Source organism: Panthera tigris, chromosome A1, assembly GCF_018350195.1.
Source record: "Panthera tigris isolate Pti1 chromosome A1, P.tigris_Pti1_mat1.1, whole genome shotgun sequence".
NCBI lineage: Eukaryota > Metazoa > Chordata > Mammalia > Carnivora > Felidae > Panthera > Panthera tigris.
The window spans coordinates 15,344,358-15,367,812 of record NC_056660.1 but is presented as its reverse complement, the minus strand read 5'-3'; positions in this window follow the sequence as shown (position 1 = coordinate 15,367,812).

Sequence of the window (23,455 nt, the reverse complement as noted above, 5' to 3'; positions counted from 1 at the left end):
TCAATTTTGAAAAATGGTTCATTATAGTCCAAGCAAATTCTAAATTAATTCTAAATATCCAAAGTAGACATGCCTTGTCAAAAAAAATGAAAAATTTAAGAATATTTATAAAATCCTGCAAATATCCAGTCAGGAAGGAGGAAAAGCAGCTTTCCTTAAAAGAGACCAAAATTTAGTTGTTTTATTCAGACTTCTTTGCAATACTGAATTCCTAAAGATAATGGAAAATTTGTAAATATTTTAAGAGGAGGAAATGTAATTAAGAATTCCATTCTCAGCTGAAGTATGTTGTTGTGCAAAGGCAAAGACCTAGAAAATAAACTGCTTGCAGATACCTTGCTGACTGGGGGATTCAGAATTAAGAACCAAAGAGTAGAAAAATGAAATCAATGAAGTACAGGGACTTAGGCATAAATAACTGCTGTGAATATAATCACAAAATTCAATATAAAACAAAGCTATTGAAAATAGGGAAATACAGGGTTATGAGAATGAATCATTAAATATAAGAAAAACGGGTCTACTCCTCTCATTAACCATTTGAAACCTGGCAAGTAGGGGAATAAAGGAATGGAAGTACAGGCAGATGAAATTCAGCTTTTTGTACCAGGCAGGATAAAAATTCCAGCATCTACGCTGAGGCCTGAAAGAATAGTAGGAGTTGGCCAGGTGAATGGTAGCTTCTCTGGTGACAACAGCAGAAGTCCATTCTGGCTGAAATGACAAGAAACAGTTTATGGGAAGGATGTTGGGATTTCATAGAAGCAGTCAAAGGGCAGGAGTGCCAGATTCAGAAAGAGAAAGAAACAGGCAGCACTTTCCCCACCTGCACTCACCTGCTGAGATCAGAGCCCCAAAGCAGTAGTGTATACCAGACTCAGGTTGTAATAAGGTCCTCAGAACCTTGAAAGAATCATATTATTTCTCCGCCAACAAGTGTTCTCTTGGAAGGACCAGGAGGTATCAACAATCAAGGCAAGAGATAAAATGAATTGTCAAGTAACTAGAAGCATCTCTACCTCTCAAAAAAATTAAGATGGCATATTGCAAGTTCTTGCTTTTTAAAATTATTTCATATTTGGAACATGTAGATGCCTTAAATTATTGTGACAGTTTGCTTCCTATAGTGCAAACCCATGATTTTATTGAGTATGACTGACGTACAAAAAGCTGTATATGCATTTAATACATACAACTTGATGAGTTTGGACATAAGTATACACCCTTGAAGTCATTACCACAACCTATGCCTTAAACATCCATCACTGCTAAAAATTTTCTTCCGCCCTTGCTATTTACTATTAATGTTTCGTATGTGTGTATAAGAACAGTTAACATAAGATCTACCCTCTTAGCAAATTCTAAGTGTACAATACAATATTGTTCACTATAGGCACTATGCCATATCGTAGATCTCTGGGACTTACTCATCTTGTGTAGCTGAAATGTTGTACCCTTTGAGTAGTACATCCCTAAGTCTTTCCCGTTCCTTAACCTTTGGCACCCACCATCCTATTCTCTGCTTCTGTGAATTTGACAATTTCATATATGCCTTCGGAGTTAATTTTTCAACTTAAAATATGTAGCTACAAAGATTTGCAGACCTTTAATCAAGTGCTATGTTAATACTGTAATATCAAAATGCTATGTTGCATTATTTAAAATGTTCAAACTAAATACTTTAAAAGGGAGTGAAAAGAAAATGATGTGGCCACTGTGGAGAACAGGTTGGTGGTTCCTCAAACCCAGAAGGTTGCTGAGGATTAAGTGAATTGATAAAAGTATAATGGCTATGATAACAACCTCCTATGAAGCAAATATTCAATACATGTCAGCAATCATTTAAATTTAAATAAATGCAAATCCTAGTAAGTTTCTTCAAGAGTAATGTCTGCTTATGCTGTTATCTGTGCAGTTCATTTTTCCTTCATGCCTCACCATTTTATATTAATGATTTCTCACATAAAGGTGTTTTTAAAGACATTTACATTTTCTGACTTTTTTTTTTTTTTGGTCTGTGTTTTTACACCCATGATTCACAAGTATGAATAAGGAGTGCTCTAAGCAATTCAGATAAAATGCCTTTCTTGGACTGGAATTGGTATTCCTTTTCTTTTTTTTTTTTTTTTTTTTTTTGGTATTCCTTTTCAATTTTTTAATGAGGTTGGCTTTTACTCACAAGTGTGAAAACTTGCTGCAATTCAAAAATTATTCATGTATTCAGATTTTGGAGTTGGAAGGGACTTTACAATGGTATAAGGGGTTTTAGGATAGCAATACATGAAAAAGTTCATCTCTTGCAATGACATTTATATGGTTACAATCAAAAGTTCTTTGAGGCTAAGGATATTTGAGTTTCTTATCTCTATGGGAAATTTTCTATTTATTTCATGATTCAATAAATAAAGTTATTTATTTGAATCTTGCCTGATTTAGGCCCTTTACTAGGAAAAAATAATATGTATTTGTGACTTCTAATTTTAGCTTGCAAAATACTACTGAGCAGACTGTTGGCCTACTTTACCTGAGGAGAAATTCTGAGCTTGTTTACACAGAGCTGTGATTTTAGGTCTTTCTATATCTGTTATAATTAGTAAAAGCATAAGGAAAGTATCAGCTTTAACATGTGGTAGGGAGTGTGCTGTCTTCTGTGAATATCCAAACAATTCTATTTAGACCTTTTCTCCTCCACTTACCATATTCCATTGTAGGGGTTTTATAATTTCCAAAGCACTTTGACGCATGTCATTTAATTGTCATAAAATCCTGCTGAAGTACATATTATTATCTCCATTGGATAAATGAGAAAGTAGAAGTAATCACGTTAGGTATCTTGCCCCAAACCACAAAATTACTAAATGAAATAGCTAGGGCTCACACCCAGGCTTTCTTACTCCAGGGCTCTATTTCCCCATTGCCTCTCAGCTGCCTTTGCCCCTTTACACTAAGGACATTTTGATATGTTCCCTTCAGCATTGAGCTCAGTGCAGTGCCCAGGCAAAAATAACCACTGGATATGAAAGTATGTGTGAAGGAAGGGGTATGGCGGATGACTGTTAAGAACTATGGAAGAAAGGGGCTTGATGAGAAAAAGAACATGGGACTCTTAAGAGTAGCGACAACTCTTTCTTGAATCTTGTTGCACTAAACTATGAACAGTTTGGAATGAAGGAAAAAAGCTTGTACCTTCTCTAATGATGACATCTCCCCATCTAGACCATCCCCTAGGAATCCACTGACCTCCCCCTCTCCCTCTCCACCCCTGTTGATTACTGTTTCTTGGATTTTGGGCATCAAGATAGATGGATACCTGATACATCTTCTATGGATTTCAAAGAAGCCATGTTGGCAAATGAAAACCATTTCTATGAAAAAGTGTCATGATAGTGATTCAAGGAGGAAAAAAGTATCCTGAGGGAATTGAAAGGATGTGCAAGTGCTGAGATGAACTTTTGGTCTCTATGTATACTATTCTTGACTTAACTATCATAGGGACAAAACTCTCAATTGCTAAATCTCACTTCTTCTGACCATTTTCTTTCAGGGTTAGAAGCCAGGCAACTAGGAGGGGCACACCATCCCTCCCACCCCATCCAAGTCCAGTAATCATGAGGGATGGACACACAAACAGCCTGTGTTGAGAGGTTGAAGCTAGCCAGTTCCATCCCTTCTTCCTGTCAGGTTCTTCCACGTCTCATCCCCGTCACCTATCATATCTTGTATACGTGCCCACCACTCTTCAGCTCAACACCACATCCCTCTGACTCTTCTAACTAGGTACTGGCGAATCATGTTCTGTTACGAGGAAGACCCTCTGTTTCTTTGACATCTTCAGAGAACATTCTTCTCACCATATCTTGTTCAGCTCCAGTGGGAAAGCTTATTATTCTCCAAGAATCATAAGAAATTTCAGGCTTTCTGCTAATGGTGGAGGGTAGGATTGTTCAGCACTAACTGGGCTCCCCATTTGCTGATTCCCATTACTTTTCCTCTCCTCTCCTGTCAGTGCCTATCCTCTTTTAACACGTAGGTAATGTGACCACACTATTCCCTGTCCCTTCCTCTTTATTCTTTTAGTAGGTGGCCCAGTTATCTGCAGCATCCACTGGAGACTATGGCACTTTGTTTTTCCACTCCCAACTACACAAACAGCCATCTTGGTATATTTCAACAGCACATTTGGTTGTTTGTTCTATTGTCTTAACTCTGTTGATTTTACTTTCTTTTCATTCTGGTACCCTACTCCTTAGGCACCCCTCTCCCCACTGGATTTTATCATCATTTGAATTTTCCATTTCAGATTTCTTAAACTCTTAACATTCTGGACACTCAATTTGCCCTCAGTACGTTTCTCAACAACTTCTTAATTACTGAATTCAAAGGATTGTTTTCAGTGCATAGCAGTCCTTTATGCTGAATGTGAATTTCTTCTTCTCAAAACTCCCTTTTTCCTTATACCACTTAGTTGCTTTTTTTCCATCTCTTTGGCCTCCCTTTATCATTTCTGCTATGGGCCCTTCCGTAGTATTCCCTGTCTTCCACTGTGACCTTCCTCTTTTCTCACATTGTGTACTCTCTGCCTGCTCTTCTCCGCTCTCATAGGTCTAATAGACATGTGGATGCTGATGACTCCTAAATATCTCCAGCTCAGGTAGAACTTTCCTTTAGATATCCCCTCACACACCCTACCATCAGATCTGCGTCTTTCCATGGATATCCTACACTAAATTCTTAAATATATCCCACACTAAATTCTTCCTCTTCCCTCCCCAGACTCGCTTCTACTTGCTATTTTGAGTCTTAGTTGTCAGGATATACCCAGTCTATGGAACTGAAAACTTGGAAATTGTTCTTTTCCATTCTCTTTCCTTCTCCTTCCCGTAAACAATGAGTCATAAAGTTATCCTGTTTTCTTTCTCATATATTTTTCTATGTTTTTCTTTTCTTCATTTCTCCTCCATTTCATCAGTTCTCTACACTGTTTTCCCCCACTACTCTACCCTCCCAACCCCAGCCTAAGTTTATTCCTTGTACTTCTGCTTCTTTTCTAACCCTTTGTTCAGTTTTGGTTCAGTTGCTGCCTTCTGTAGGCTTGGTCTGCTCTGTCCAGGAAAGAGAGCTGAGCTCTTGTTCAAGACCTAGCCCATTACTTCATCACCACTATTCCCAGAGACCAGGATCAGTCCTTGGATATTTCATTTCATCTTGTTCATTCCTACTAAGTTCAGGAATCTTATTAAGGAAGGGGTCTAGCTTCTTCTTCGTTTTTTTTCAATTTTTTTTAATGTGTATTTATTTTTGAGAGAGAGAGAGAGACACAGAGTATGAGCAGGGGAAGTGCAGAGAGAGAGGGAGACAGAATCCGAAGCAGGCTCCAAGCTCTGTGCTGACAGCTCAGAGCCCAACAAGGGGGCTCGAACCCACGATCTGTGAGATCCTGACCTGAGCTGAAGTCGGACGCTCAACTGACTGAGCCACCCAGGTGCCCCAAGGGTCTAGCTTCTTTTAAAGTTTATTTACTTAGAGAGAGAGAGAGAGAGAGAGAGAGAGAGAGAGAGAGAGAGAGAGAAAGCACGCAAGTGGGAGAGGGGCAAAGAGAGAGGGAGAAAGAGAGAATACCAAGCAGGCTCTTCACTGTCATGAACTGTGAGATCATGACCTGAGCCAGAATCAGGAATGGGATGACGCTTAGCCAGCTGAGCTACCCAAGCACCCCTAGCTTCTTTTAATCTAGGTTTCTATGATGAAACGTTATATAGTTTTTATATCATAAGTTTGATACTTTACCCAAGTGTTTACATTTTTCACATTATAATAATGATATATTTTACAGTAAATAATAAATACTATAGTGAATAAAGAAGAGATAAGTACATTAATTAAGAAATAGTTAATTTAACCAAATAAATTTAGTTCTTTATTCAAATACTAACATAGAAATCCAATATGTAAAACCAAGAAACAAGTAGCTATCCTGGGTAAAACCCAAACACTCAGTTTCCCCACCTCCATTGGTTCCCAAAGGGGGGTACTCAGAGGGCAGTTTGAAAGCTGATCTAGTGGGAAGAGAGCTAAGCCAGAGAGCAAGAGTTTCAGTCTTAATCTCTGAAACTTAACTCCATGATTTCTGTTGCCTAATCTATGAAGTATAAGTAACACTGCTTTCCCCACCTGCTTTTTGGGGTATTGGAAGAATTTAAAAAGCATATTTGAATAAATACTTTATAAAGAAAAATAGGTAGATGTAAGGCTAAAAATAATGCTTTATTAAACAGGTGAAATTATATGGCAGGTGAAGGATTCATGGCCATTAAAACCTTAAGAACCACTTTCTTAGAAACAGAAACCCTCCCTCTCCCCGCATTCTTACCGTCTTTGAGTTTGATGGGCATCTTCTGCTTCTAGTCTACACTCTCATAACAATCTGTGTAATACCCATCATGGGTACCATCTCCTACTTTTCCTAGGAACTGTCCAGTCCTGTCATAGAGCAGTTTTAACATGCCATACATAGTAAGGTAGGAAAACAACTAATACAGTGCAGAAATATGTAAAGCCATAAGCATTTAAACGGAAGTTTTTCTGCTAAATCTTTAATTTGCTAGAAAATACCATAACCCAGATAATTCATCACCTAAGTGTTTTTTTTTTAATTTTCTCTATTAGGTCATAACACATTTTGCATTTGATTCTGCTGAAAGGTACATGATGTAATCTCTGATTTTGACTTAGAAACATAAATCTTTATACAGTTTTGGCAAACAGCATTAATTTTTTAAAGATAAAGGATGAACCAGTATTAAGCATGATGTCTGTTCCTTCTGTGTGTGTGTGTGTGTGTGTGTGTGTGTGTGTGTGTGCGCGTGCGTGTTTGTGGGAAGAAGACACCATATGAAAGTGAGGATCAGGTTTAGACTTGCCATAGCCCTTTCACTCATTTACTATAGGGCTGCACACACCCAATCCCAGAGCTGCCAAGGAAATTTGCAGTTAACACATAAGTCTGTGATTCTCAGGGAGCCTGGTGGCTCAGTTGGTTAAGCGTCCGACTTCAGCTCAGGTCATGATCTGGCAGTCCGTGAGTTCGAGCCCTGCGTCGGGCTCTGTGCTAACAGCTCAGAGCCTGGAGCCTACTTCGGATTCTGTGTCTCCCTCTCTCTCTGCCCCTCCCCTGCTCATGCTCTGTCTCTCTCTGTCTCAAAAATAAATTTAAAAAAAATTTTAAAAAAATTCTTAAAAAAAAAAAAAGTCTGTGATTCTCATGCATTCTCCCAGCACACCCCACCCCTTAGAGGAACAGCCCAAGGCTTTGTGGTCCTCAGGGCAGCATCACATGAAAGCGGGCAATGGAAGTATGTAGTCTTTTTTTTTTTTTTTTTTTTTTTTGCATTTTATTGGGGCAGGGAATGTGGTATGGAGGATACTTTTTTTTTTCCTTGAGAGAGAGAGAGAGGGAGAGAGTGAGTGAGCGAGCTCTGGGGAGGGGGAGAGGAACAGAGAGAGAGAGAATCTTAAGCAGACCCCATGCTCAGCACAGAGTCTGACAAGGGGCTCAGTCTCACAACTGCTAGATCATGACCTGAGCCAGAATCAGGAATTGGATGCTGAACCAACTGAGCCACCCAGGCACACCTGGAAGATACATTTCTTGTAAGTTCTTTGACAAAATGAGAAACTCATACATTTTCACTCTTGAATGTCTTTAATAACCACCACAATGGCAAAAACGGCACAACACACATGTTCCACTGCATTGCGGTGGATCCCATGTGTTTGGTGACTGGTTATAACGAAAATCAGTATTGATATCCCATTGACCCATTATGTTTCAAGAATTGGTTGTGACTCCTAACCCTCACTCTGAGTCTATGAATGTGTGAGTAAGAACTCAAGAGTTGATCTCAGCATTCTGTTGCTTTAAAAAATGAATATAGCAAAAAAAAAAATGAATATAGCACATACAGGTTGTTGATTATCTTTCTTTTTCCCCTAAAGGGTAAAGTTTTACCTGCTTTTCAGTGCCAGTCGGTAAATGAGGTATGCTTGAAGTTATGTTTTTCAGGGTGTGATCTCATCAGGTAACGTGCTGTTTGGTCTCTCCTGACCTGAGTGCAGGAGAAAATGGATCATTATTTTGTGAAAGATATGTAATGGGGTATAAGGCTGTACTGTCTTTCACTTCAGTGTTTGCTCAGAGCTTGCTTTGTGATTATACTTAAAATATTATGGGAAGGGCTAGGAACTGGACTCTTGGCCTCTTTAGTGGTCATTCTATTCCTCATCAGGCTTTATACTCTGTTCTCTGTTCAGTGTGATAATATTAAAGTCTGCTCTCTAGCAATAGCATAATAAAGGAGTTCTCTCAATCACAGCCTTCAGATTTTTTAAGAAATTTTGCTCTGTGGGAAGAACACTGAAGTCTCTATTCCATGATTGCTGTGTTTCCTTCCTACACTAGATCTTACTGAGAAAGGGATGCACAATCTATATAACATATCTGGCTAATTTCTAAAGCAATTGTTGCCAAATTACATTCCCACCTAACTCCTGAGCCCACAATTACATGGCTACTTGTGACTTGCTAGGATTCTCAACAATGGTAAAAGCTCTAGGAATGGAGTAAGAGAACAATCTGTTCTGAAATGTAAAATTGATACCTTCTTTAGAGCATATCCAGAGAAGAGATAAAGACAAGATAATTTCTAGTTCTTAATCATAATGAATTCCATTTTAGTATATTTCCTTAGAATCTGGAATCAACACTTTCATATGTGCTTGAGAGGAAGTATAATCAGGTGCTTGTAAATCTATATTAGATGTGACAATTTGCTTAAACTTTTTTTGTTGTGTTGCTAGCAAGAGCAGAGGGGGTGTGACGCAGTAGAAAGAACAGTGGGCCAAAGTTATGGGCTCAAGTCTGATCTTCCTAGCTATTAAAGCTTGGGCAGGTCACTTAAAATCAATCAGTTCATCAGTTGATTGATTCATTCATTCAGATATCTATTTTGCACCAGCATTGTGCTATGACATGGAATCTGTATCTGCAAGATAGGGACAGTAATGTGAGATTAAAATGAGGTAATACGTGTGACAATACTGTTTATGATAGAATGCCATTTATTTTGAATCACATGGTAAAAATGAAATTGAGAAAAAATCAAAATACTTTTTAAAAGAAGTAATTGGATCCTTTAATGTGGTATCATAAAATGTCTCATATTATTTATAAAAGATTAATATAGAATAGTTTTTAAAAAACATTAATTTTTGAGGAAATAGGTCTTTCTTTGGAAGTTAGGCATACTCAGAGCAATTCACATTGATGATACTGGGTGTTACTTTCTGAAGTTACAGTGGTTCCGTTTTTACTTCAGGAATAGATAAACAGTCATAACTGATCTTGACTAACAGGAAATTTGTCTATCCCTAGAATCCTGATTTGACTAAGGGGATAAATATGTGGGTTCAGAATATTTGAAAATGGACTTCAGGAGTTTTAATTGAAACTCATTAGATTATATAGAGGTAATAGCAGTGACTTTTGGTGGAAAAAATTCCAATAGTCTATCATTCTCTGCTGGGTTTGGCCTCATATCAGATTCCAAAATGGGACGGAGTTGTGCAGTAACTTGAACAGAAACAGTGGCTGCATTTTGGTCACTTTAAATGTCATATTTTTGTTTGATGTGAACACCAATGATTCTTTGTTGAATAGTGTTTTTTGTTATATAGAAGATAAAAATCTGTTTAAAGTAACTACTGTTCTGGGTACCTGGGTGGTTCAGTTGGTTAAGCGTCTGACTTCAGCTCAGATCATGATTTCTCAGTTAGTGAGGGTTTTTTTTTCTTTTTTGTAGTTTTTTAATGTTTATTTTTTTTAATATATGAAATTTATTGTCAAATTGGTTTCCATACAATACCCAGTGCTCATCCCAAAAGATGCCCTCTTCAATGCCCATCACCTACCCTTCCCTCCCTCCCACCCCCCCATCAACCCTTAGTTTGTTCTCAGTTTTTAAGAGTCTCTTATGCTTTGGCTCTCTCCCACTCTAACCTCATTTTTTTTTCCTTCCCCTCCCCCATGGGTTTCTGTTAAGTTTCTCAGGATCCACATAAGAGTGAAAACATATGGTATCTGTCTTTCTCTGTGTGGCTTATTTCACTTAGCATCACACTCTCCAGTTCCATCCACATTGCTACAAAGGGCCATATTTCGTTCTTTCTCATTGCCATGTAGTACTCCATTGTGTATATAAACCACAATTTCTTTATCCATTCATCAGTTGATGGACATTTAGGCTTTTTCCACAATTTGGCTATTGTTGAGAGTGATGCTATAAACATTGGGGTACAAGTGCCCCTATGCATCAATTCAGTTAGTGAGTTTGAGCCCCACATCACACTGTGCTGACAGCTCAGAGCCTGGAGCCCACTTCAGATTCTGTGTTTTCCTCTCTCTCTGCTCCCCGTCCCCCATTCTCTCTCAAAAATAAAAAAATAAACATTTAAACATAAAATAAAATAAAAATAAAAAAATAAAATAGCTACTGTTCTGGGATACCTGGGTGGCTCAGTCAGTTGACTGCCCAAGTCTGGATTTTTGGCTCAGGTCATGATCCAGAGTTGTAAGATTGAGGCCCATGTTAGACTCCATGCTGAGCATGGAGCCTACTTAAGATATTCATTCTCTCTCTCTCTCTCTCTCTCTCTCTCTCTCTCTCTCTTTCCCTCTGCCCCTCTCCTGGACTCATGCACATGCTCTCTCTCTCTCAAAAATAAAGTGAAATGAAATGAAATAATAAAATAAAATACTACTGTTCTGACTTCCCATAATTCTGGAAAAAAAGCTTCAGAACAGAGATTTGAAATTACCAAAAACAAACAAGCAAGCAAGCAAATGAACAAAAACCAGTCCCAGTGCCCCACCCTGAGACACCAGAATGTAAGGACAGGCCTGTAGGAAGCAGGGCTGGCCCCTGCATCTGTATTCCTTCAAGGGGTGGTCCCATGTGGTCTTGCTCAAAGGAAGAAGCAGTCCAGGCAGAAGGAAAGGTCTTGCCTGCTTTGGGGAGAAAATCAGTGCTCAGGTTGCTTGCCTTTGCTGCCCCACCATAGCAAGCCAAGTCATAAGAATAGGTTAAAAAATGTTCTATGTCATCTATTTCTTTTTCTTCTTCACAGCAGCCTCATGTTGTAGGTCAGGTGGGTATTATTAATCTTTCTTTTAGAGAGGAATAAATTGAACATCTGGTTAAGTAACTGCTAAACATTACACAGCAAATAAATAGCATGAGAAGGGCTTGCAGTCAGGTCTTCTTAACTCTCAATTCTGCAATCACTTGGCTGCCCACTGCCTTTCATTCAACACAATCATATGTTGGAAGTAAAACAAGGAAGCAACCCCATCCCTTTAGGAGAACCTCAGAGATGTTTGACATAGAAGCAGGGGCTTTGGGAGGAGGGGAGGTAAGTGATCATAAACTAATTTGCCACAACAGAGAATTAGTTACCAATGATGGGTGATTTGCACATCTTGATAACGATGGGTTGGAATGGTACAGACACAACTCTGGAATAATCTGTACTTCTTCTAACATAGCCTTTCTTCTGCAAAGAGCTTGGTAGCACTTTGAATCCAATCAGAGCTATACTAAGGATCCTTTTTGGGAAAAGGAGGTCAGCCTAGACATCTTTATATTCAAAAGGAGTGACAAGATACCAAAGATTTGGAACTGAACAAATTAGCCACGTGAGCATTCTTTATGAAGATTAAAGCAATAGAAATGTCCTCCTCCTCATACTGCAGCATTTTAGAGTATGGGAAGATGCTTGTCAATGTTTCTAAGCTCTGTGGTGGGAGGTGCAAAATCAATGTACAAATAGACAGCTAGAAATTCCGAATAGGATAGAACAAAAGAATGCATTATAATGAACATGTTGATGGGAAGATGTGTGAGATAACATCATACATCTTTTTTTTTATATCACATTTCGACAGTCTTCATTATGTGTGCCTGTATTTTCTGTTCCTTTAGCTCAGAAGTTGGCTGAATCTGTTTTGTCTTAAAAAATATAACATGTGCAGTCACAACTTTCCATTTAGTGTGATGTGCTAAACATCCAAGGGACAGATTCAGATAAAACTCACAGTATTCAAATTAATACCAAATTTTCTCACTTATTAAAGGACCCCTAAATCTGTGACTCATTCATTTCCCAGATTTATCATGTTGAGGAATAACTTTATTAGGTAGCTAAAGGTCTTGATATTTTCAGTCCAAGTTTGATAGGATTTTTAAAAATCATACTAGAAATTGGTTATATTTTTTCCCCTTAAAATATAAATTTCAGTGTTTTTCCCCTAACAGCTGACCTTGACCTGAGAAGGAGCACTTCCTGGAACAAGATGACTTATTGTTAGTAGTAATTGCTTTTGGAGGCAGTGATGCCTTTGAGGGCCCAATCCCTGTTGCATCTTGTTGCATCTTTGTATTTCATATTTGGCCAGGCCTGTGCCTTGTATACAGCAGACAAATATTATAAGTGTTGGACATGGATGAAGTCATCATTTCTTCCAACTCTTCCATGTTGAGGAAATAAGTCCCCAAAAGGTGTCTTCACTTATGAAGAACTAATTGAGTGAAAAGCTAAATCTAAAATCCAGGACTCTCGTTTCAGGACCTCCAGTCCTGTGCCCCATTCACTAGTGTGATAAATACCTGTTGGTTCAATAAAGCACTAAAACTGTTTTTGCAAAGGTCATAAATGACCTTCTAATTGTCAAACCCTTAAAAAAATGTTTTTAAGTTTATTTATTAGAGAGAGACAGCGTAATTGGGGAGGGGCAGAGAGAGAGAGAGAATCTGAAGCAGGCACCACACCAACCAGTGCAGAGCCTGATGTGGGGTTTGAATCCACAAAGCCAAGAGATCACGACCTGAGCCAAAACCAAGAGTCGGACACTTAACCTACTGAGCCACCCAGGCACCCCGCCAAACCCATTGTTTTTTCCATTTCTAATATGTCTCAGTCTGTATCCCTGGAAAACAGAGAAAAGAGAGATCCCAGACACAGCCACCTCAGCTTCCTAATTTCTGATTGGTGAAATGATTTGTGCCACCCTTGCCTGCCTTCTCTTGAGCCAGTGTACATCTACCCAAGATCCATCCTTTTACCTGGGCTCAATCTCATCCCTTCAGCTTCTTCAGGAGCTTTCTCTGTCAAGGGTATGCCTTCCTCTGCAGTTACGAATATCCCATCTTTAAACTTGCCTCTGGTCTGCCGATTTACCTTTGAGGTAGAAACACATGCAAGTCTGACATCCCCTGATCCTTGCTCCCCTCCACTTCCACTACTTTTCTCACAATAACCTTCTTAAAAGAGCAGTTTATTTATTTCTGTCCACACCATTCCCCCACCTCCACCCCAGCTCCCTGTTGTGTGGCCTTTCCTTGCCTGTCCTGTAATGGATGCTGCTAGCATTTCTAGTGCTTTCTAATTATCAAATCCCATGGATATTTTTCCATCTTTATTGCACTTTTCTGTGACATTTGGCGTTGCCGGCCTGTTTGGGACAAGTATTATCTATTTTGGTGGCCCAGCATCTAAATCCATTTCCTTTGGGGAAATTTTCCACCTTTTGAGGCACGACTTGTCTCCCAAATGCCAGATACTTACCCTCTCTGTGTCTTTTCTTCACCGCCCTCTCTCCTGTAATGGAGATATTTCAAAGGATCTGATTTGATACCCCTTGTCTCCCTATATCAGTGCTTTTCAATCTTTTTTATATCATGACACACACAGTAAAATAATAATATTGCACACTGAGGGTAAACAGGAGGGGATTTGGAGGTGGCTGTATGGGAAGTTTGGCAGACAACAGCTTGTATCTTCTTTATATTACATACATATGATAAGAAAAATAGAATTAAAACCTTCCAAAAGAAACTTTTTTTTTCAAACTTTTTCTTGAGACATTGGAGTTTGCTTCTGTGACTATAACCTCTTTATAATAGGTTTTATGCTTGAATAGCTTGCAATTCCTTTTTTTTTTCAAGTTTTTACTTAAATTCCAGTTAGTTAACATGCAGTGTAATATTAGGTTTAAGTGTAGAATTTAGTGATTAAGCACAGACAATATCCAGTGCTCATCACAAGTGCTCTACTTAATCCCTATTTCCTATTTAACCTGTCCCACCACCCACCTCCCCTCTGGTAACCATCAGTTTGTTCTCTATAGTTAAGGGTCTATTTCTTGGTTTTCCTCTCTTTTTCTCCCTTATATATATTTGTTTTGTTTCTTAAATACCACATACAAGTGAAATAGTATGGTACTGTCTTTCTGTGACTGACTTATTTTCATAGCATAATACTCTCGAGCTGCATCTACATTGCTGCAAATGGCAAGATTTCATTCTTTTTGATAGCTGAGTAATATTCTGTGTGTGTGTGTGTGTGTGTGTGTGTGTGTGTGTGTGTGTGTGTGTGTATACCACATCCTCTTTATCCATTCATCAGTCAATGGACATTTGGGTGCTTTCCATAATTTGGCTATTGTTAATTATGCTGCTATAAACATTGGGGTGCATGTATCCCTTCAAATTATTATTTTTGTATCCTTTGGGTAAATACTACAATTGCTGGATTGTAGGGTAGTTCTATTTTTAACATTTTAGGAACCTTTATACTGTCTTCCAGAGTAGCTGCAGCAGTTTGCATTCCTGCCAACAGTATAAGAGAGTTCCCCTTTTTCCACATCCTTGCCAACACCTGTTGTTTCCTGTGTTATTAATTTTAGCCATTCTGACTGGTGTGAGGTAATATCTCATTGTAGTTTTGATCTGTATTTCCCTGATGATGAGTGATGTTGAACATTTTTTCATATGTCTGTTGGCCATCTGTATGTCTTCTTTGGAAAAATGTCTATTCATGTCTTCTGCCTATTTTTTAAACTGGATTATTTGTTTTTATGGGTGTTGACTTTTGTAAGTTATTTTTATATTTTGGATACTAACCCTTTATCAGATATTTTATTTGCAAATATCTTCTCCCATTCCATAGGTTGCCTATTAATTTTGTTGATTGTTTCCTTTGCTGTGCAGAACCTTTTTATTTTGATGTAGTTCAAATAGTTTATTTATTTTTTAATGTTTTTATTTATTTTTGAGACAGGAGAGACAGAGCATGAGCAGGGGAGGGACAGAGAGAGAGGGAGACACAGAATCCGAAGCAGGCTCCAGGCTCTGAGCTGTCAGCACAAGCCTGAGGTGGGGCTCGAACTCACAGACTGTGAGATCACGACCTGAGCTGAAGTCAGACGCTTAACTGACTGAGCCACCCAGGCACCCCCCAATAGTTTATTTTTGCTTTTGTTTCCCTTGCCTTAGGAGACATATCTAGTAAGAAGTTGGTACACCCAATGTCAAAGAGTTTACAGGGGTGCCTGAGTGGCTCAGTTGGTTAAGTGTCTGACTTTGGCTCAGGTCATGATCTTACGGTTCATGAGTTCAAGCCCCACATTGGGCTGTCTGCTGTCAGCACCTGTGACAGCACACCTTTCCCACTTCAGATCCTCTGTCCCCCTCTTTTCCTGTCCCTCCCCTGCTTGCATGTGCTCTCTCTCAAAAATAAATAAACATTAAAAAAAAAAGAGGTCACTGTTTGTGCTCTCTAGGATTTTAATGGTTTCCTATCTCACATTTAGTTCTTTAACCCATTTTGAATTTATATTTGTTTATGGTGTAAAAAGTGGTCCAGTTTCATTCTTTTGCATGTTGCTGTCCAGTTTTTCCAGCACCATTTATTGAAGACACATCTTTTTTCCATTGGATATATCCTTTTCTGCTTTGTTGAAGATTAATTGACCATATAGTTGTGGGTTCATATCTGGGTTTTCTGTTCTTTTCTATTGATCTATGTGTCTGTTTTTATGCCAGTACCATACTGTCTTGATCACTACAGCTTTGTAATATAACTTGAAGTCTGGAATTGTGATGCCTCCAGCTTTGCTTTTCTTTTTCTGGATTGCTTTGGCTATTCAGGGTCTTTTGTAGTTTCATATACATTTTAGGATTGTTTTAGCTCTGTGAAAAAAGCTGGTGGTATTTTGATAGGGATTGCATTAAATATGTAGATTGTTCTGAGGGCTATAGACATTTTAACGATATTTATTCTACCAGTCCATGAGATGGAATGTTTTTCCATTTCTTTGTGTCCTCTTCAGTTTCTTTCATCAGTGTTTTATAGTTTTCAGAGTACAGATCTTTTACCTTTTTGGTTAGGTTTATTCCTAGGTAATTTATGATTTTTGATGCAGTTGTAAATGGGATTTTTTCCTTGATTTCTCTTTCTACTGTTTTGTTGTTGGTGTATAAAAATGCAACAGATTTCTGTGTGTTGATTTTATATCCTGCAACTTTACTGAATTCGTGTATCAGTTCCAACAGTTTTTTGATGGTGTCTTTGAGTCTTCTATATAGAGTATCATGTCATAGTTAAAATATTTAATTTTTTTAATGTTTATTTTTGAGAGAGAGAGAGAGGAGAGAGACAGTGTGTAAGCAGGGAGGGACAGAGAGAGGGAGACACAGAATCCCAAGCAGGCTCCAGGCCCTGAGCTGTCAGCACAGAGCCCAATGTGGGGCTTGAACTCACGAGCTGTGAGATCATGACATGAGCCGACTGAGCCACCCAGGTGCCCCTTTATTTAAAATATTTAAAATTTGGCTTCTTCCTTGCTTATTTGGATGCACTTTATTTCTTTGTGTTGTTTGATTCCTCTGATAGGACTTCCAGTAATATGTTAAATAACAGTAGTAAGAGTGGACATCCCTGTCTTGTTCCTGACCTTAGAGGAAAAGCTGTCCATTGTTCCCCATTGAGGATAATATTAGTTGTGAGTTTTTGTATATGGCCTTTATTATGTTGAGGTATGTTCCCTCTATCCCTACTTTTTGAGGTTTTTTTAAATTTTTTTTATTTTTATCATGAATCAATGTTGCACTTTGTCAAATGCTTTTTCTACATCAGCTGAAAGGAAAATATGGTTCTTAGGTGGTGTATCACATAGATTGGCAAACATTGAACCACATTTGCAGTCTAAGAATAAATCCAACTTGATTGTGATGAATGATTCTTTTAATATACTGTTGGATTTGATTTACTAGTATTTTATTGAGAATTTTTGCATCCATGTTCATCAGGGATATTGGCCTGTAGTTCTCTTTTTAGTGAAGTCTTTATCTGGTTTTGGTATCAGGGTGATGCTGACTTCATAGAATGAATTTGATTGGCTTGCAATTCCTAACCAAGACTTTGATTTTATGTTACAAGTTTATTTATTTATTTTGAGAGAGAAAGAGAGCACGATCAGGGGAAGGGCAGAGAGAGATGGGGAGAGAGAGAGAATCCTAAGCAGGCTCCACACTGTCAGCGCAGAGCCCAACATGGGCTTGAACTCACAAACCGTGAGATCATGACCTGAGCCGATACCAAGAGTCATACGCTCAATTGACCGATCCACCCAGGTGCCCCACCTAACCAAGACTTTTAAAATGATAATCTCTTCAAATTCTTGGCCTCTACGAAACAGTGAGATTTCCACAGGGCACATCATCAGATCCTGTTCTGCTTTGCCACTCTGCATGGAGCTTCACATTGAAGCTGTTCATAGCTGAAGGAGACTGGAGAACTCTGACCCCTCAAGAATCTATCAGCCAAAACAAACAAACAAACAAAAAGAATCTACTAGCCATACTGAAGCTTGTGGGGATCAATTTCTTGCAGCAGACCTGCAACCCATTGAAGACACAGTGTCATGGGCATGCTGATTGGGAAGCTCTGTCTATACCATTTCCTCTCAGCCTTGTTTCTTCTCAACATATGTGAGGGACTCACAATGGCATATTTTTTAAAACTCCTGGATATTCTGTTACATTCCTCATAGAGACATTCTCCATACTTCCCACTCTACTTAAGAATGAGTATTCCAGGGGTGTCTGGCTGGCTTGGTTCGTTAAGCGTCTGACTCTTGATTTTGGCTCAGGTCATGATCTCATGATTTGAGGGATCAAGCCCTGCATCAGGCTCTGAGCTGACAGCACAGAGTCTGCTTGGGATTCTCTCTCTCCTTCTTGCTCTGCTGCTCCTCTGATCATGCTCTCTCTCTCTCTCTCAATAAATAAATAAACTTTAAAAAAATATTGCAAATAATGGGTATTCTACACCCCATCTCTTATAAATTTTACCCAATATCTTGGCTGTAACTATGATATGTATGGATGATACCCACACCTTCCTCTATGTTCAGCCTCAGCCTCTCTCTTGGGGCCATTCCACATTTCCTGCTTCCTGAATTTCGTTATCATGTACACATCTTGCCAACAATTTGCAGTTAGTGTATTTAAAACTGAACTCATCCACCTTTCCTAAATCTGTTCTTCTTCCTGTGTTCTTTATCTCTATTTAATCTCTATTTTATCCTGACACACATTTCCAGCCTTCTCTTTGACTTCTTCCTTTGCCGGCTGATTATTTGCCAAATCTGGTCAAGTTCATCTCACTGTGAGCTCTTGACATCTGCCCTGTCCTCTTCATTTGTAATTTATATCTAGTATGTTGCAGTAAAACCATACTTTTCATATTGCCAGTTAGGTTTAGTGGGTTCCCCCCCTCCCATATTATATATTTCTACAAGAGTAACTTCCAAGAATAGCCCTCTGCATTTTTTGGGGGTACTTGTGATTTGACACCTCATACTGTTGTTACCTGTGAACCTGTTTTATTGCCCTTCCTAATCTGTAATTTCTTAAAGGGGAAATGACACTACAGTTTTCTGTGCCTGCTGCAACAAATTGTCAGAAAGTTGGTGGCTTAAAACAACACAAATTTATTTTCTAACAGCACTAGAGCCTCAAAGTCTGAAATCAAAGTGTTAACAAGACCACATCCCCTCTGGCAGCTCTAGGGAAGAACCCTCCCTTGGCTCTTCTGACTTCCGGTGGCAGCTGGCATTCCTTGGCTCATGGCTGCATCACTCCAGGCTCTGCTCTATTGTCACATCACTTTCTCCTCCCTGTGTCTGTCTCTCATCCCTTTCTTGTAAGGGTACATGTGATGGCATTCAGTGCCCACCCAGATAATCCAGTGTAACCTCCTCATCTCAGGGTATGCGTCTCATCAGCAAAGACCCTCTTCCCAAATAAGGTAGCATTCACAGGTTCCAGGAATTAGGACATGGACGTCTTTTGGAGAGCCATTTTTCAATCTACCACCTCTTTGAGTAAGTGTTCTTAAGAGCCATGCGTAATATTTTCAACGTGAAATATTTTGGTTTTCCTCAGGATTGGTAAAATAGAAAGAGAGAACTAGTGTTAAATCAAGGTATACAAAGCAAAGATGATACCAAATTCAACATTCTGTTCAATAGCTAGCAGAGAGATACGGTGTCAGACAAACCAGCCAGGTGCTACCGACATGTTCAGAGCAGAATCAAAGCAGAACTGCTTCTTTCAGTGCAGTGGGTCTGTATTATCCCAGCATTAGGACATGCTCATTCCGTAACTCCAGGGGCCATCCTTATAAGTTATAGTGAATCAAAAGTTCTGACACACTAAAGAGTAATAACTTCTACCATTTTTGCAGAAAAATGTTATGATTTTGCTTCATTTTGCTTTTAAAACATTTTTTTAAAGTTTATTTAATTTTTTAAAATGCTTATTTATTTTTGAGAGAGAGAGAGAGAGAATGCAAGTGGAGGAGGGACAGAGAGAAAGGGAGATACAGAACCCGAAGCAGGTTCCAGGCTCTGAGCTGTCAGCACAGAGCCTGATGTGGGGCTCCAACCCACAGACTGCAATGCAAGATCATGACCTGAGACAAAGTTGAATGCCTAACTGACCCAGGTGCCCCAAAAGTTTATTTGTTTATTTTGAAAGACAGAGAGAGAGAGAGAGAGCAAGCGAGCACAAGTGGGAGAGGGGCAGAGAGAGAGGGAGAGAGAGAGAATCCCAAGCAGGCCCTGTGCTGTTAGCTTAGAGCCTGATGTGGGGCTTAATCCCACGATCTGTGAGATCATGATGTGAGATGAAATCAAGAGTCAGATGCTCAACCAACTGAGCCACCCAGGTATGCTGCTTTCAAATGTTTTTAATCCTGTCATTGTACAAAACATTGATTTCACCACATATTTATGGAGTGTTTAGCACTATGATAGATTAAATGGGGAAATAGATTAAATGTATATATGTAATTTAAACTAATTCTATCACTAAGCAAAACTATGATGTAGATGAAGTCTTTAGGGGTATGGTTGTATTTCAAAAACAATTTGACCTTCTGGGATCTAGTGCCTTCATATTTGTGCATGTATGTTTATACATAAAGGAGTGTCAAACATAACGTTAATATAAAGCATTATATTGCATAGGCCAAATCCGACAGACTTCTCCAAGAAGACAGGCCTTTATTGTCTTATATTCTAGCTCTCCGTTTTTCAGGCTTTCAGAAAAGGTGTAAGTGGTATTATTTTTGAAAAGGAAAGCACACCATCTAGGTGGCCGCCTGGAATAGATGGCTACTTTCTCCCTGCATCCATGCAGTCCTGATTCCGATTACTATAATCCATATAAACAATAAGTTAGGACATCTTACATTAGACTTCAGGACTCTATTAAACTGAAGAGGAAAAAAAAAGCAACGAGATGAGGAAGTAAAAAATAAATCTCCTAATTTATGATTTCAGAAAATTATCCCAGTTCTTTTTTCTTCCCTCTTACTAGTTGGAAGTTTTAGCACACAACCTTTCTGTTGTACTTGAGCAGAGAGGCAGGAAAACCCATTAGCAGTTCAGCAGTGCTGCTGGCAGACCTGTCAGACTGCGGCCCTTGGCCACAGTGATGGAGCTCATTAGGATTTGGAGGCTTCATGCAAGCACGCAGTTGTGGACTTTGGCAGTGTTCGTTCATCTGCATAGGACAGAATCCCAGCTTCTACCTCCGGGACACATTTGAACCTATATGTCCTGCTTCATAAGGCATAATTGGGGCTGATACTTATTTGGAATCATTAATTTCTCCTTTCCCTTAAAAAATATTTCTATAATACTGAAAGAAAAAGCAGCTTCTTGCTAATTAGAGTCCTCAAATGTCAAGAAAGAGAATCTGGTAGTAATGGAAAAATAGAATCATAGATGAATGATTCACCAGTGGATGGAAGAATATATGTGTGTAGATTTTATGCTGCAGGATGTTTATATGTCCAACATGGTCAAAAATAAAAGCGAAATTTTCTCTTTACCATAAATGGTAGGGTTTCGGCCAGTTCCTTGGTGATTTAAATAGGCTGCACAATGTGTCACATGGAAAACCAAGAGTTTAGTATAAAGCAGAGTGTTCTTTCACAGTCTGTTGACATTAAATGCCTGCCTTCCCCATCCTCATCACTTCTGTTAGGTGAGAACTCTTCATTCATCCATCCATTTCAACAAACATTTTAACAGTACCTATTACGCAGAAGGAGTGGGAAAGACAAGTGAACAGTCACTGGAGCTGTGGCACGGCGGAGGAGGTACAGGCACGGAGGAACCCAGACCAGACTGGGTGGGGTGATGTCTGCCAGGCCAGGGCGCCAGGAAGGGGCCATTCCCCGGCAAGCAGCTCTTGCGGTCTATGGAATGGCGGTGCACAAAAGCCCAGGGACGGAAGGGCACCTTCTTTTTTTTTTTTTTTTTTTTTTAATTTTTTTTTAACGTTTATTTATTTTTGAGACAGAGAGAGACAGAGCATGGACAGGGGAGGGGCAGAGAGAGAGGGAGACACAGAATCTGAAACAGGCTCCAAGCTGTCAGCCCAGAGCCCGACGCGGGGCTCGAACTCATGAACCGTGAGATCATGACTTGAGCCGAAGTCGGTCGCTTAACCGACCGAGCCACCCAGGCGCCCCAGGAGGGCACCTTCTAAGGGCTTAACTGGGACAAGTTAAGGGACAAAGCTGCAGATTCAGGTAGGGGTCAGAATTACAAGCCAAAATCAGGATTTTATGTTCTTTTCTTTTCTTTTTTTTTTTTTTAAAGAAAATTTTTTTAATGTTTATTTATTTTTGAGAGATAGAGCACAAGTGGCGGAGGGGCAGAGAGAGAGAGGGAGACACAGAATCCAAAGCAGGCCCCAGGCTCCGAGCTGTCAGCACAGAGACCGACTCGGGGCTGGAACCCATGAACCGTGGGATCATGACCTGAGTGAAGTCGGACGCTTAACCGACTGAGCCACCCAGGCACCCCAGGATTTTATGTTCTTAAAATATTCTGAAGTATTTTAAACTGCTGACAGATTTTAAATAGGGAAATGATATGAGAATTGATTTCCACTCAGAAACTAGAGCTAAGCATGGCTGAAGGTGCCTTTTCTGACACAGGTAAAGAGAAAAAGACATTTTCTCCCCAAGATGCTTTGAGAAAAAAAAAGGTGCCAAAAAAATTTGGAAAACAGTTCATATTAATCCCTTTTTTGAAGATTTTCTATTCACATTAGCATATTAAGGGAGTGTGAAAAACTGGTAGCAAACAAATCATTCTAACCATTTTCTTTAAGCCAGGGTCTTTTGAACTTTTTGGTTAATTACAGATTTTGTTTCTCTTGTAGCATTTACTAACATTCTTTGTAATTCTGAAGGGGTAGAATTTAGAAACAATTGGGTAGTATAACAGGCTCTGCTGTGTAGAAAGGGAATGAGAACCATCTACCCCAGGTAAGGAAAATATCAGCCAGCGCTTGTTGAATATATGTTGGGAGAAGGGTACTTCATTTTATATTGAGTGTGCTGTAAAGCCTTTATTTCATTGGAAACAAATTTAATTTTCACTTATACCACTTCTTTCCCGGTACCTAAACTCTATGCTTATATTCATGACTGAATTAGGAGATCCTACAGACAGGATTGGGTAATGACTGATGATAGGTCTCAGCATTGGCTCTAGTAAAACTGAAGAGATGGCAGGACAGAGGATAGATACTGCTTTTTTACCATATACACTGACCAGTGCTTTCTAACTAGATCCTCTCTTTTTATAATTTGTTTAAAAACAGGGACGCCTGGGCAGTTCAGTTGGTTAGGTGTCTGACTTGGGCTCAGGTCATGATCTTGACGTTTGTGGGTTCAAGCCTCCTGTCGGGCTCTGTGCTGACAGCTCAGAGCCTGATGCCTTCTTCAGATTCTGTGTCTCCCTCTCTCTCTGTCCCTCTCCCCCTTGCGCTCTATTTCTCTCTCTCTCGAATAAATAAACATTAAAAAAAATTTAAGGGAAATACAATGTTCCTCTTTTCTTCGGAATCTAAATATTGTCTGTATTTTACAATTGTTTTTCTTTCCCCTGATGTGTTTTTTAATAAAAATGGAAACTTCTATATTTTTCAGTAAAGTAGAAGTTAAGTCTTTTTAGTAAGCCTTGGGATGTAACTAC